We start from the raw sequence: 15,906 nt of genomic DNA on the forward strand, positions 1-15,906 counted from the left end.
ATCCCCAATCATATGATAAAATTAGATCAAACTGTTCACTAGAGTTTTGAACTGTGGAGAAGATTCCCCTTTCGTCCCAAAGGGCTTACGCCGTCTTACAAACATAAAAAACAGATGTTAGGCTTGCCTTGATTTGCTTCACAGAACCTAGCATATTTTTGTGAGAAACTTGAAGATGTAAACAAGACTAATGAGAAAGGTTGCTATTAGAAGTTGCCAAAATAACTTTACATATGCATATTCGGTCACAAACTACACACACACACAAACACACACACACACAAATGTTCATTAACATTTTAGGAAACATGTTGGGTTTTTTTTCCCCATTACACTATCGAAACCCTCCCAACAGAAACATAGCTGCATCACAGTCACCTGAAATGCTGTTCAAGACAAAAACTTTTGTCCCTATGCAAGAAGCACTCAGTTAAACATCTTTCTAAAGGAATTGCTTTTCAGCGATCCTTTGGGGTTACACAGACATATGTGGGGCAAGTAGTGAAATTCTGGAAGGCCAGCTCCCAATTCACAATTCACAGATATTCATGAAAATGTAGTGATACTATTGTGCTGGGTGTATGGGGCTATCTGCAAGTTCTGCATAGATCAGATGTGGAACCTGTCATCATGAGATCACTTCTCCCAACATGTGTTCATTGTACCCCTAGTGGGTGTCCAAAAAGAGCTCTACAGATACTCATAACACAAAATAGCACGAGGGATACCTGGGAGGCATGCTACATGTAGATGGCTGTGCTTCAAACTATGGGGTGGAGTTGGACACGCATGATTCATGCATGGTTCTTCACATGTCAGGCAGAACACAAAAGATCACAGTAAGTAACCAAAAATTAGTATCTGGGGAATAGGTCAGTTGGTCTCAGCAGCGCTATGAATATATTTCCATAGAGTATGTCTGAGTAGCATGTAATGGGTATTAATAAAAAGGGATGAAAATTGCCATTATGATCTACTTGTCATTCTTTAGTATAGTCACTGTTGTGCGTCCAACTGTTTGTAAACATATCAAAGCTATTATTTATTATTGATTTATTATTCATTATTTATTATAATTAATATTTATTATTCATTCGATGATCACAGGGTGGTATACAAAATAATAGCACAAAAATACACAACATAGTAACAAATGGGAAAATAATACTGCCCCATAGTTTAAAAGGTCCTAGATTGTTTAATTAGTCAAAGGTCTGGAAGAAAAGTTTTTTTTTAATCTTGCACCTAAAGATAATATGAAGGCATCAGGCCAGTCTCCCTGGGGAGAGTATTTCACAAGTGGGAAGCCACCACAGATAAAGCCTGATCTCATGTTGCCACCCTCTGGACCTCTCGTGAAGGCGGCACAAGAAGAGGGGTCTCAAATGATGATTGCAGGGTTCAGGTTGGTTCCTATGGAGTTCTACTGAGTACTGACTGGCAGCAGTTTTCCTGGGTTTCAGACTGGGGACATTCCCAGTCTTACCTAGAGACAGAGACTTTCTGAATGCAAGCCTGATGCTCTACAACTGAGCTGCAGTCCCCTATTCTGAACAATGCCAACTGAATTGAAGCAAGACTGGAAAAAAGGGTGCTCTACTTCCTCAGTGTTTGTGCCAAGGCTTGCCATGTGGTGAAGTTCATTTTCTCTATATATCACAAAGCAAATCATATATGAGCTCCAAACACAATCCTGTCAATTTGGTCATTTTTATCCAGAATGTGTAGCAGATTTTAAGAACAGTCAAACACAGAAGAACGTCTAGGATAAGACACATACTATGCAAGTTGATAACAGCAGGTGGTGCGGAAGTAAATGACCGTGCATTAGCACAAACATCTCATACTGACAGAAATCTTTCCAATTATTCTATTTCCAACTTAAGGGGAGAGGAGGGAATTGTTGCATGCTTTAGCTACATTAAATTATCCACAGGGTTTCTAAAACAAACTTTTAAATTCAAAGTGAAACTTTTTATTTAAAAGTTTTGATTTCCCGAACTCAGTTGGATGATGATGCAATGCAGTCTTTTCAAAACCATATATTGCTTGCCAAATGAGTGAATATCTCTTCAGTTGCTCTCATTCGGATTTGCACCTTGTGATTCAATGACACTTGAAGAATAGTGTGGTGATTGGTGCGTCAAGTTAGGTGGTCAACCTGTGCCTTTTTGGCCGTGCCAGTTCACACTCACATGACAGAATGGTCCCCAGTAATGTTGCTGGTGGAGCTCTATAGTAGAAAATTAGAGCTTCGGGGAAATACACAAAATGAAACCATATAGCTGTCAGATGTCAGGGAAATAGCTAGATTTTAGTTTTTAAAACTGACTTTCCTATGTTAGTTATGAATCACTGAGGGAAGGATTAGAGAAAAAAAATAAGGAGGAAAATTAAGTCAGACTGGAGTAGTAGAGACGAGTAAAGGCTTAAGACCAGAGAAATGCTTTTCAAGATGGATTTCTTTTCATCACTCAGAATGGAAAACTGCTCCTGTTATTATATTCATAAGCTTTAAATCAGTATCTATGTGCAACAAATTGGGAATAGAATAGATATCCAAGGTTAGCCATATTCAGAGAACACCCAAAGAAATCAATGGACATCACAAAATGGATACAATCATGTTCTAACTAATAGCAATAACTAATGACACTTAATGACAATAACCAATTGCCATTAATTTTGACAGAGCAAGATTCCAGCCAATGGGCTGCATCTGTCCAAGTTATACTTAGAGTAGACCCTTTGATGCATTAAAGCACCTTAGTCATTTCAGTGTTTCAGCCTTCAAAACAACTGATCTTGCACTGTATCAAACTTGGAATTTTGAACAAGCCCATCTGTAGCTCCTTCCACAACAGATGATACAGCCCACCGGATAGCCCAGTCCTAAGGATCAGTATAAGCTGGAATGGCTCAAATAATGACTTGCACCACTGCAGCTCAACTGTAGCCTTAATCCCAAGGAAAAGGGAGAATCCTCCTGTTCAGTAATTCATGAACAGTGCTTCTAGAAGCCGAGGTAATAGTATTTCCAACATCCCTTCCCATTTTCTTCATTTTTTTGGTGCTAATAATCTCTATGTTTACATTCTTTTGTTGTTCCTAATATAGCCCACTTTCCATTATGACTCTAGGGATGTCTCTCTGGGGACTCAGCTACATTGGCAAAGAAAAAGCTGTATAAGCATTATAACACTGTGACACCAGATGGCACTGTGGAGTTCTATTTTTCCCAACCCGATTTCTCCTACAAAGTTTACAATGTGTTTAACCGAAATGCTTCTTTGATGTGTCTAGATCCAGCCTAAGATGGCTAAGCTTCTCTCAGTTTCTTATTTTTCCAGTCTTAATTTTCCAGTACAATAAAAAACCTATCAAAATTCAACAGTATTTTAGCATACATATCTCAAAATATATGCTGTATTGTATGCTATTTGTCCCAATATTCACATTTTTACAAAGGGTATTCCCCTAATATAAAGTATTTTTCTATTTTTTGTCCCCACTAATAAATGCATATTCATGCATACTTTACCCTACCTAGTCTAGGTGATTCCACGCACAGTCAGCTTAAATGCTCCAGTAGCGTACCAGAGCAATGACTTGCTCACTCTGGTCCATTTCAAGTGCCCTGTGCCAAACAAAAGCAATGATTGGCTATTTATGGGCAATCCCACCAATTCTCACAACTGGCCGAGAATCCCACCAACTTCCAATGGCTGCGGGCAGAAAGATTTTCCTTGTCTCGGGGAGCTGCACCAGGATCAGGCCAGTTAAGCATCTAGACTAGCATCCTGTTCTTGCAATCAGATGTTGATGGGAAGCCTGCAAGCAAGGCAGTGCAAGAGCACACTCCCTTCCTGTGGTTTCTAGTTACTCAGAAGCATGCTGTCTCTGACAATGATGGTAAAATAATAGCCATTGTGACTACTGGCCATCGATCATGAGCCTAGAAGCAAACAAACATTCACTTCTTTCATGCCCAAAGTGGTGCTGGACTTTTTTGTAAAGAGAAGCCTCCTATGCAACTTTTATAGTGGGCCTGTCCAAAGCATTTTGTATTGTGGCACAGGAGTTTGTTATTCAAAGCGGAAAAGTCTATAGATTTCTACTGAGTACAAAAATGTCCTTGAGCACACTCATAAAATAGCTCTTTGGATTCTGGCCATTTACACCAAACTCTGAGTTACCCAATAAAACAGATTTTCAGTAGTTTCAGGACAATTGCAAGAAAGTGCTTCATAAAAACTGATAACTTATGTAATTAATCATTTCAAGGTATTTTACGACTGCGAAAGAACATAATTGGCCACCACTTTATGATCTGTTCTTTGTTGTAAAATTGTTGCTTTTCATTTCAGAAGCTGCTCTGACCAGGAGGTTCAAAAAGTCACAGGTTGATCAAGAGTAAAGCTCAGGAATTTGATTGGTAAGGTGAAAATAAAACACAAAGAATAAAAGAAACCAAATAAATTAAGGAAAATAAAAACTCAAATAGAACCAAGGGAGTCTAATTTAACCTAAGAGGCCAAGAGGTTGAGAGCGGGAGTGGAAATAATGTATATAAGTAAAGCTGTCAAAAAGAGGTTGGAGTGCTATTAAAAATAGAAGAGTCACAAAATAATAAGGGGCTAGAGGGCTGCAGCTAATCCAGACACCAGCAATACTTGAAGCTGAACACCAAGAGGGCTATTTTACATTGAAACTGTTTTCCTGTGATGTATTGGCTTGAATGGGGACATCATCTAGACTAGGCCCATCTGGATACATTTTCCTATGTTATTTTCCTTTGCTTTTACATCAAACTGTTTAAAAATAAGTCCTCCCCCTTCCCCAAAAAGAGAGAGAGAACAACTTTACAACAAGTGTTTAAATTGTTGCCTTAAAAACATGTAGGAAAAGATAAAATTGGTTTGGCTTTTAACTTTGTCTGAGGGCTTGCTATTCGTACTATGCCCCATTGCCTTACTGCACTAGTCAGTCCAGAGATGAATGGGTAGTTTTGTGGAGGCAGCCAGGAAATCAAGTTATGCACTTAACAGTAGCAAAAAGAAGGCGGGGGTTATGATTAGCATGCCTCCACTCCTTCTCACAGTGCATGCTATAGCTAGGATGGACTAGGATGGTCCAACTTTGTAGAGGATCATCCTCTATTTGGAGAAATCCTCAGTTTGAAAGTCCGTCTGGTATAGGTCTGGTTTAAAGATCAAAAACTGTTAAGAAGCGATAGGAATTACCTTGAAACCCCTTATAGTACACACACACACACACACACACACACACACACACACACACCATCTTTACAGGAGGCACACACATCACCTGGTCATAGTCTTGTCCACTATGGTAAGATGTATTGCATTTCTATAACAAGATGTATTGTATTGCATTCCTGTATCAATTATAGTGCACCCATGTAGGCTGGTACCATGGGTTACAAATGATTCAGGTTACAGACTCCGCTAACCCGGAAGTAGTACCTCGGGTTAAGAACGTTACCTCAGGTTCAGAACAGTAATCGTGCAATGGTGCTGCGGCGACAGAGGGAGGCCCCATTTGCTAAGGTCGTACCTCAGGTTAAGAATGGTTTCAGGTTAAGAACAGACCTCCAGAACAAATTAAGTTCTTAATCAGAGGTACCACTGTATATAAATCAGCTGCATAAAATCTGCATTCTTTCTTGTTGCTGCGTTTCATGATGCACAAATAGCCACCATAGCTAAAGCGGCTGTTAGCTTAGATAGCTTTAAAAAAGAAGGAAAGTCTGTAAATTATTATTATTATTATTATTATTATTATTATTATTATTCCCCACCCACCATTATAGAGAAAATGGATTCTCAAAAGAAGTACATTTCTGATTACTTGGCACTGGGGACAAAAAACAAGGAAACACTGCCATCACCATTTCTTGCTTATATACTTCCTTGAAGACGTATGTGGCTGGCAACACACTAGACAGTTTGCTAAACTAACTCATTCTTTAGTATAGGTCAGAAAAACAAGTCTTATCTGGAAATGTGTGCTGTACAGCATACAGTAATGTGAAATCTGTATATGTCACCCCCACTCCCACAACACTCTTCCATATGAATTGGCTGAAAAGGATAATCTGAATATGCAAACATATTATCACATAAAGATTGCTTTGCCATAGCAGGACACATGAATTTAAATGCTCTATTATAGGGCTGCATAAAATAGGTAACTTGCATATTGTGCAAAGCCTGCTTTTTAATACTAATTGTTTACCTTCAGTTTGGTGCTTTTGTTTAGTTTAGAACTTATTCAAATAACAGGAAATAACTTTTCCTCTTTTAACAGTTCACTACAACATATTAATATCTTGGGAAAAAAGAATGATTGAAAGCTTCACCCTTCCATTCTCCATATGAACAGTTTTCTTTATGGGCCTGTTAAATAATTTAAATGATATCAGAGCATTAAATTGGATTTTGGATGTGCTAATTTCCTTTAGGCAAACTCAAAAGCAATGATTATTGCAGCATGCATTTTACATGGCCTGATGCCAAGTTCTATGTCAACAATACAAAATGCAAATCTAAAATATTTAAAATACAATTTACTTAATTTTGAAAGTCTAAAACAAGCTGATTCAAGTTGCAGAGGCAAACAGTTTCCTTTTTTTAATTTTCTTCTCAGAAATGGAAGTTTTTGAAACTCAGCCTGTCTCCATATGGATTCAGACAAAATGAAATTAAAGTCAGCCATGAAACATTTATGAAGAGAACAAATTAAAAATCCTCTAGTAATAACTCTGGAGCTATCACTAGTATTTTAAGTCATTTTCACTGTCAAAAAGGCATCTTTCTTTGTCAGCTTGAAGAAGCCTTTTAAAAATTCAGAGCACAACAAAACTTTTCTTTATCTGCTCAGATGAAAAGCAAATTAATTTATGCTGAGCAGCCAGCTGTAATAACGCTATAGTTTGCTCACATACATTATTTAAAGAAGATTTAAAATCTGTTTACCATTGTTGTCATTTTTTAAAAGGTGGGTTTTGCAGGTTTTATTATTAGCTTGGCAGTTCTGCTCTGCCACATATTATGGTGACTTCTACTTATTTTGCAGGGTCTACAGTAATTGTTTCCAGTTATGGTTCTGGGCTTCTAAATTGCTGCAAAGCACTCTGAAGTATTATCTTTCTTTGTCATACGTGGCTGCATTTTCTTTCCCCTTGCATAACTTGACTGCTTTTTCTCATCTACAAAGGAGTCAGAGCAAAGAGGAGGTGGTCATTTTACACCAAGTTCCTCAGCTGTTCAGAACTGTTCCAGGGAGCCTTAGGAACAGAATAAGGTGCCCTATTACAATTCAGATTATCAGCCCAGCTTTGTTCAGCACTACCAACACTGATTGGAAGCAACTGTCTGAGTGGTTTACCTTTGCACTCTGGCCATGCAAAAAAACAGAGTTTTCTACACTCCCACACCACCTTGATCTTTCATCCAGGCAACCAAGAGGGACTAGCAAAGTTCCGTCAGGATTTGTTCACCAAGCGACACGAGGCATGCCTGCTTGGTTGGTAGTAGAGTAGATAGCTCCAAAATGTCGTGTGGTTCCAAAAAGATTCAGACTCTGTAAACTTCTTTAGTAAAAGTTTTACTAAGTGAGTTTGACCAAACTGCAGGAAGCAGTGGAAGACAGAAGTACCTGGCATGCTCTGGTCCATGGTGTCACGAAGAGTCGAACATGACTAAACAACAACAACAAAGGCAAAAATAAGCTTGGTGGAACAATTCCAGATGCCTGGAACTAAAAACTCTTTAAAATCCAGTTGCAGCAAAATATAATTGTCAAATAAAACTTAAGAGTACTATGTACATGGAGCAAGTAAAAACAGTAGAAAGAAATAAAAGAAAGAGAAGAAAGAATAACATGAGACCCCTTCCGCCTGTAATTATAGACAGTCCGAAGGCAGTTTGCCCTTGAGAAATAGATAATGCACCGAGCTCATCCCAGCTGCGTTTCTGCTCCCTTGAGAACTTTCTAGCCACACAGAACACACTAGAAAACTCCTGTTAAATTCTATAAGCTAGTCATGGCTTCTGTACTTTCTGTACCTTAGAACACCATCATACCTGACAAGTTCAAGGGCACATTCCAGGTCAGCAAAAGCAATCAAAGCTTATGTAGAGCCGGGCTGGTATTGTTTAGGAAAAGGGGATGAGGCCTGGGGAAGAGGTCACAGAGAGTCCTGTGGGCCTCACAGACAGGCCTGGACAGATGTACTTGACATCTGGACCTGACATTTACAAACCCTGCCCTAGTGGCTCTCATGGTCAACAAGGGCAGTCAACTCCAGCAAAGTAGCTATCTGTGTTCCAACCACTCACTGGCAACCTTCCACCAACATCTTCTCCCTCTCTCTTATAACCTCCACTTCCCACAGTTGTGACCTTTCACAGATACCTGGAAGCTGCACCTCAGCCTCTTTCTAGCTTCCTCCAGTCCTATAGTCTCTTTGTTTATGGGCTGGGAAGGAGTCAGGATGCTGCTAAGATGGGACAAGCAACATGTTATCAATGCAAGATAAAATGCTAGAGCTATGATAAAATTCATGAATGGTTTTTGAACATTCTCATAGTTAATCCAGAATTAGGTGGAGCAGAACTGAGGTAAGAATAACTCCATGGAATGATAAATGAAAGGAATGTGGGAAACTTGCTCATCCCTAAATACATATCATTGATATCAAATCTTTTGTGTGAATGGTAATGTACAAATATTTTAAATACATTTCAATGTGAAATAAGCCAGACATATTCAGCATCAATTTGCATAGCTTTGAAAATATTTTTATTCATGCTCCAGTAGCATGTAAAGTGGACTAAATCCTTTTGTTTAATGAAAGGTGTTGCTTTGTTATGGGCTAAAAACTTCTTGCCAAATGCTTTTATTCATTTTCAACTCATTTGTGGATACTAACATTAATTCCTTCACATTTAAATCAATACAAAATACCTGTATATTTCAACATGAGTGAATAGTGAATAATATTGTGTTTCGATTATATTTTCACAAAGCCCGCCTTATTCCTTCTAGCAGATATTGATGAAATATTATTATTTCACAGATTGCAGTCATTAAAGTTTATTTAAAATAAATCATGCACACTGTGTGAGGGAATCAGCATGATCTCAAGTGCAGTAAGGATTCATAGTTTATTCAGGAGCATAAACTGCTTGATTGTTCTTTGCACACAGAGAAATATGACCTCACCTTGCAGTATGTATAAAATACCATGATGACTAATTCACTATTTGCCATTTATTCTGCTCTTGCCTATATTCCTTCGTTTGCCAAGGGACCAAAGAATATAATTTGACATCAGGCAAATGGTGGTAGATACTTCACACAGCAGTTCCATTTAAGCTAATGGGACACCTTCTATTGAGTCATGTTCTTAGCACACAGCATATTCTGAATGGCAACCATACTTCTCTTATTACAGTTAGAATATATCTAAGAATAGTTCCAAAGTAACTTCAAACTAGCAACAAAAAAAGCTCAAATGATAGCAAAGAATACTAGCAAATGTAGCTATCTTGTACCCCTTGTCTGGATGGTTTTGAACAAGGGAATTCTTATTAATCTATTAGGAGTTGGATGTGTTTTCAGAGCTTGTCCAAATGAGAAGAGTTTGACAGAGAACTAGATGATTAAAAAGGAAACTATGTAATGAAGACTTAAAGAAGAAGCAATAATGAAGCTATCCCCTCCAAGGAAACCAACCAAGCTTTTGAATAGGAGTGCAGTTCTATCAGAAGTATCACACTGTTCTGTTTTATCAGGTAGATGCTTCAGTTGTTACTTAACTGATGGCAGACAGATGTTCAGAGAATTTGTTGAATTTTATGTAGCTGTTAAACTTCAAATGGAAAAAAACAGTGCTATTGCTTCCCACTTGCACCACACTAGAAATCATTATTCCTATTATAATTCTTGTTAAGATTATTCAGCACAGCATAGACTGGAGAGTCCATTTATAAATTGCTTCAATAGTTTGGCTTGCAGAAACACACATGCCTTGTACTTTCAATTCCCCACAGTTAAAACAATGTTTCAAGTGGGGCTCTTTAAGAACTCACCCTTGGGGGGTTCTGTAAATTTCAGAGGTTGCCTGAAACTCACAAATCTCATTGTGGGGAAGATTAGGGAGTCCCACTTCAAAGATTACCTAAATTGCAGTGATCACAATTAAGGTAACAGGAGGACGGAGTCTGAGATTCATACTTTGTGTTGTAGAACAAAGAGGGAGAGGGAGAGAAAGGAATACCTCTGGTGAAGCTGGTAAGTTCTTAATAAGTGGCTTGAATTGCGTGCACCGTTTTGCATTTCATGCATTGCCTAGAATTCAGTGTACAGTTCATGGAAAGGTTATAGGGAGGGAGAAAGATCAGTGAAATTAATATATGACTGTGTAAAGATTAGCCTATGTGGTTTTTTAAAAAGGGGGGTGGTGGTGAAAAGAGTGAACTCAGTACATGAAATGGCCTTATTTAGTTCAGATAGCAATTGGGCTGTGTCTGTATAAATTTAATTGCCTATAAAATGGGAATACTTTACCAGAGCTATCTGGTGTCCACTAGGAAGCAGGAAGCTGGTTCCTCTTAGATCTTCTAGTTGGGCTGGTGGAACAGGTGCTCTGTGTGTGAGAGAGAGGACCCCAGTCAGTGCATGGCAAGTGCAGCAGTAGGGCAACAGGACACCTGCACTGTTCCAATCTCCTTGCCAACTTTCTTCCACCCATCTTGGTCACTGGGAGCAAACTCGGTGTCAGGAAGCCAGGTAAGCAGTGTTGACACTGCCCCACCAACTACTGCTGGAGGACAGAGGCAGAAGGCAGCAAAAGTAATGCAGATGAACAGTAGGGCTGGTTACTACAGGTCCTTGGTAATGTGGGCCGTAGCAGTTAGCAACAATGACAACTGCCAATGTTGGTTCTTCAAACAAGTACAGTTCTTTAATAAAGCAGGTTGAAGCAGCTGTTGGAAGTAGTTGTGTTGCCTGCCTGGCTGGGGATTTAGTTCCTCCAAACATTATCACACATAGTGTGGAGAAGAGAAGGTATGCTTCTGCTAACCACATGGGACCTGAGCTTAGTCTAGAAGTCTGTAACAGTACTTAGTGGAGTATGTTTGTACCTGAAAAGTGTCTCCAGAGTGGCTAAAAGATTGGCTGGTGCACTGGTGGCTGCTTGTCAAACTTGTTGCAGTTTGGGCAATGCTAAGTGATACCAATGTGATATAGCATCAGATCTGTCACAAACAGGAAGATAAAAAAGGTGTTGGAGAAACTCATTACAGTCTTGCCAGCTGCAACCAGTAGCCAGCAACAGACTAAGTTGCCGAGTGGGGAAATGAAACCAAACATTTTTCATAAAAGTTTTATGGCCAAATGAATAAATATGGATGTTTTCCTTGAAAAGAAAATGATGGTTGAGCAGGAAGACCTTTTCTTTCCACTGAAAGCTTTCATGGCAGAAGTATGCTGGAGAGGGATTAGACACTTCTGCCAAGCATCTTTCTGACATTATTTCCTCAATTTTCATAATGCGTGCTTGTTTACCAACATTGTATTATTTGCGATTCCAACATGTTCTGGCAATCTAGAATGACATAAAATGAACCGCCAGCAGATCTCTATCAAGTTAAAAATCTGGAAGGAAGCTCGGCATAGTGTGACTTAATCTGTCATTATACTGTGGTGTTTACATTAGCATTCCTAATAGCCAACTATAATAAAAACAGATGCATAATATTAGCTTTCTGATAAACTAGGTTATGACAGGACTATTCACATTCTTGACTGCATTGTTTTACACATATCAAATGGATAAATGAAGTGAGATGGGTTGTCCTCCTCACACAAAATGGATTCACACTGCGAAGAGAGGGAGACACCATGGCTGTGCACCAGCCAACTCCACTTTCAATAAAGGAGGTTTATTCACAGCTGCTGCATCTCCCTCTTTCATGATGGAGAGATGCAGCCTCAAGAGAGGCAGCACTGATTTGGGTGCCTTTTCAGTCAGCCATCTCTGTTGAGGCAGAGGCTTCCTCTTCCTAGGGCGTAATGGTGGCACATGGTGGGCAGGGCTGATTTGCCAACTGTCCAGAGCCCAGTGCCTTAGGCCTGGGAGGAAGGCCCTTTCTGGACACCTTACTCAAGGATCTCGCAAAACCTGGAGGTGCCACTGAAGTGAGTGCATTTCATCATGTATTCATTGCATGAAACCAACATGGTAAAATAAGCTCACATTTAACTTGCCAGGTCAAGGTATAACAACCATTCACTAAGCTGCATTTTATATATTCAGCCAGGGGCTGAATCAATGAAATAGCCTGGAGGGAGGGCAGTATTGTCTTTTCACAGGAGCATCGGAAACTGCTTTATGATGAGTCAGGCCACTGGTCCATCTAGCTCAGTACTGCATTGATTGGCAGTGGCTCTTCAGATTTTCAGAGACAGATCTCGCCCAGCCTTATCTAGAGCTATTGGAAATTGAACCTGGGACCTTCAGCATGCAAGACACTCTACCACTGAACTGTGGCCCCTCCCCTCTCCTTTCCACCATGCAGATAAATTCCAACCCACACAAGGACTTCCATATTAGTTGCTGCTTCATGAGACTTTGCCTCAAAACGGATGGAATGAAATATATGAACCAGACCACTGTGCAAACATGTGGCAGACTCCATGCCACAGGACAAAAGCTATGTGGACGGGAGGATCTCATTACATTTCTCCACCAGACTATTTCAGTGTTATCTCCTGCTGAATTTATGAATCACGATTAGGCTGCAAACCTTGGCACACTTACAAGGAAGTAAGTCCCACTGAACTCAAGTTACTTTAGAGCAAATACGCATAAGATCATGCTACATGTCTTGCTGAGGCACAGCAATGACATGGTCACTGCTCTGTTTGCCTAAAGCCTTTCAACCTTTGCTTAATGCAAATCCTCCCTACTTTAATTATTGTGTAAATAAGTTCTCAGATGGCCCTTATTGAAGAATTATTATTATTATTATTATTATTATTATTATTATTATTATTATTATTATTATTATATTTTTAATGTTTTTTTATAAACTAATAATAAAACATTTGTGTTGTCATTGATTGTTAGGTCTGGAAGGTACAGAAAAAATTCAACGAAGGGTGTTCTGCATGCGGAGCTAAAAATTAGCTCCACGACTCTTAAAACAGGGGACAAATGAAAATTTGCCACTGACAAAATGTCTTCAAATATTTATGCCAAACACTACAAAGAAAACAGCTATAAGAAGCCAACAGATTTTGAAGAACTAATATTATTTTGTTATATGAAAGAGAGTTTTAATTTAATAAAAGGCAATTTTTTCCTAACATCATTATGCACAAGCAGAAAATGCTAACAACATGGCCATTTAAAAATAATAAACTGAGCATCCTGCTGCGGAAATGATGTGTGAATTTTAAATGATATTTTAAAAATAAAAAGTGCTTTGTTTTCTTAGCTTGGTAAAGCTAATTAATTTACAACATGCAAAATGGGATCTTCTATATTTGACAAGCTAGTGTTCTTACACCGAATAGAGATTTTCCCTGCTTCTATCAACCATGGCATAAAGCAATTGGAGTCATGCTATGTCATGTTAAGGGAAAGAGAGACTATGGAAAATGTTTCCCCTTTTTGCCAGAGGGGAAAATTTGTCACACAGAATGCTTTAAGAAATGCTGAAAGAGCCAAGTAATACTGTTTGCTATATATCTGATATCTTGTTGAATACTCAGGTCGAGGACATCTTGAGCTAAATCCACAAGAGGCTGTCTGAGAAACAGAAACACACACACACACACACACACACACACACCCGTATTATTTCCTTACTTTTTAAAGCTGACTCTGTGACTTTTTACTACAGTATCTAAAACTTCCTCTATAAGTTTTTACTGACTGCCTGACATTTATAGGAAGTACCAGCCTTTCTAATTCAGATAACAAGCTGTTCGTGAGTTTAGAAATGAAACCATAAGTCTGTTTCGAGGTTGCTGACGACGCTTTGTCCCCCCCTTAGAGATAATGCCAAAAAAGTCAGGACTCAAGAACAACACAGGTCAGAGCATTCTTTAGAAAAAACAGCCGCAAAAACTATTAATTTTTGATCCCTCAAGCCAGCTGCACATCTGTACCACTTGCCAGTGGGAAAGGCGATAAAGAAACATTGGGTTTCTTCCAGCCCTCTAGAAAATATTATATGGATGTTGTCAAAAAAAAGTATTGCATATTTTATATTGTAAATCAATGTCTCATTCTAAAAAAAAAAGTATGAATACAAATAATGGCCAAAGGTTGACAAACATTCCTGAAGAGGTTTTTTTTTTGGGGGGGGGATACATATATATCATATTTCATAGTTAGCTAATGAGCTGTTTTGTCATGTTCCCATTTCATCCCTGTCAGCAACTGCTGATATACTCAGATCAGACAACAGAGAGCAATTAACAGATATTATCATTATAGCAGTTCTCAGAAATTTTATTGTTTCAAATGTGTCAACAAGGTTAACAGCCTTGTCATGTTCTCATTGGTCCTGAGCCAGGAAACACAGGGACATTGATTTTGTTCTATTTACTGAACACCAGATTTATGAATTTGATGTCAGAGGGCTGTTTGAACAATAGACAAACAACCTGAGATAATCCATCTGTAAATACTTGTGAATATGAGGTGCAATAATGCTGTGGAACTTGACTTTTAAAAAGGGTGGGGGGAGGTGGCCTCTTATTGAACAGAACCACCCCTGCACAGAAGCAAGTGTCAATATTAATGTAATTACCAATAATAAAATACTACCATTTCTATATTTGCACCTGATAGCTTTAGCAGTTTACAAAGCATGGCTTGTGGATCTAAAGATACATGACAAACTGAAGGTACTGAACACCACTTCACAAATGTCATTATTATTGATGTGATAGTATCAGTAATAACTGTGACATTAAATATGCTACTGAAAAACTTCAGGTGTAACTAAATCTAACTGTTTCTATATTTGTTTTCTCCTTCACCACCTCTTAAACACCCAAATACCTCTTTTCACAAGAACAGTAAAGCATAATGAGTCTCTTGATTGAATACTACTACTTACGGTTACACAAAAAAATGTGCAGTCTTCACTATAAACAGCTTCAGGAAAACAAATAAAAATGAGCACTGCAGTGTGAGATCTTTCATTTAAAGTCAATTCTTGACATGTGGAATGTTTATGTGACCTGTGTGGTGTCACCTACCTCCGGCTATTAAACCTGATAAATGCAGCTTTTCTGAAATGGTTTTCCTTCATTTTTAAGTATATATTCTATTAAAATAATAACCATTCCACCCACTGGGCAGTGGTATTTCAGGATGAATATTATAATCAAATCCATACCTGAAACCCTACCCAAGGCGCAGTATAGGAATTCATTAATGCACTGCTTGTGGTAACTGATGGTGGAAAGCATTTAAGAGAGGAAATAACATCTTGATGAAAAGCATAAAAATAGTACCATAACGAAACCTTTCATATTTTTAAAATAAGGAGGGAAGCCAGAAGGATTCAGTAAGCATCAGTTTGCAAATGTCATTTTTCCTCCCCGCTTCTCAATGACACAAACATAGCAACAATGGATTTCCTTTTTTTAAAGAATACATCAAGTTTAACTCTATATTTCTTTCACACAAAAAAAAATAGCTTGAAGCAGGAAAGAAGAATGAAAATTGCCATGCCATTTCCTGGTAATCGGATATATTTAGGTCTTCTAAGTTATCATTTATTATAACCACCACACAATAAGTAAGTCAGTAAGCAAGCAAGAAGCAAGCAAGTCTGAATTCACACCACTGTA

The 15,906-nt window shown here is 38.5% G+C and overlaps 1 long non-coding RNA gene across 1 annotated transcript in view; it reads right to left on the minus strand.

Annotated features, from left to right (window-relative positions):
* LOC308595268 overlaps positions 1-15,906 on the minus strand; it is a 90,958-nt gene that overhangs the window by 22,086 nt on the left and 52,966 nt on the right. The window lies entirely within an intron of this gene.

Source organism: Podarcis bocagei, assembly GCF_964188305.1.
Source record: "Podarcis bocagei genome assembly, chromosome: 9".
In the NCBI taxonomy this organism is placed as follows: Eukaryota; Metazoa; Chordata; class Lepidosauria; order Squamata; family Lacertidae; genus Podarcis; species Podarcis bocagei.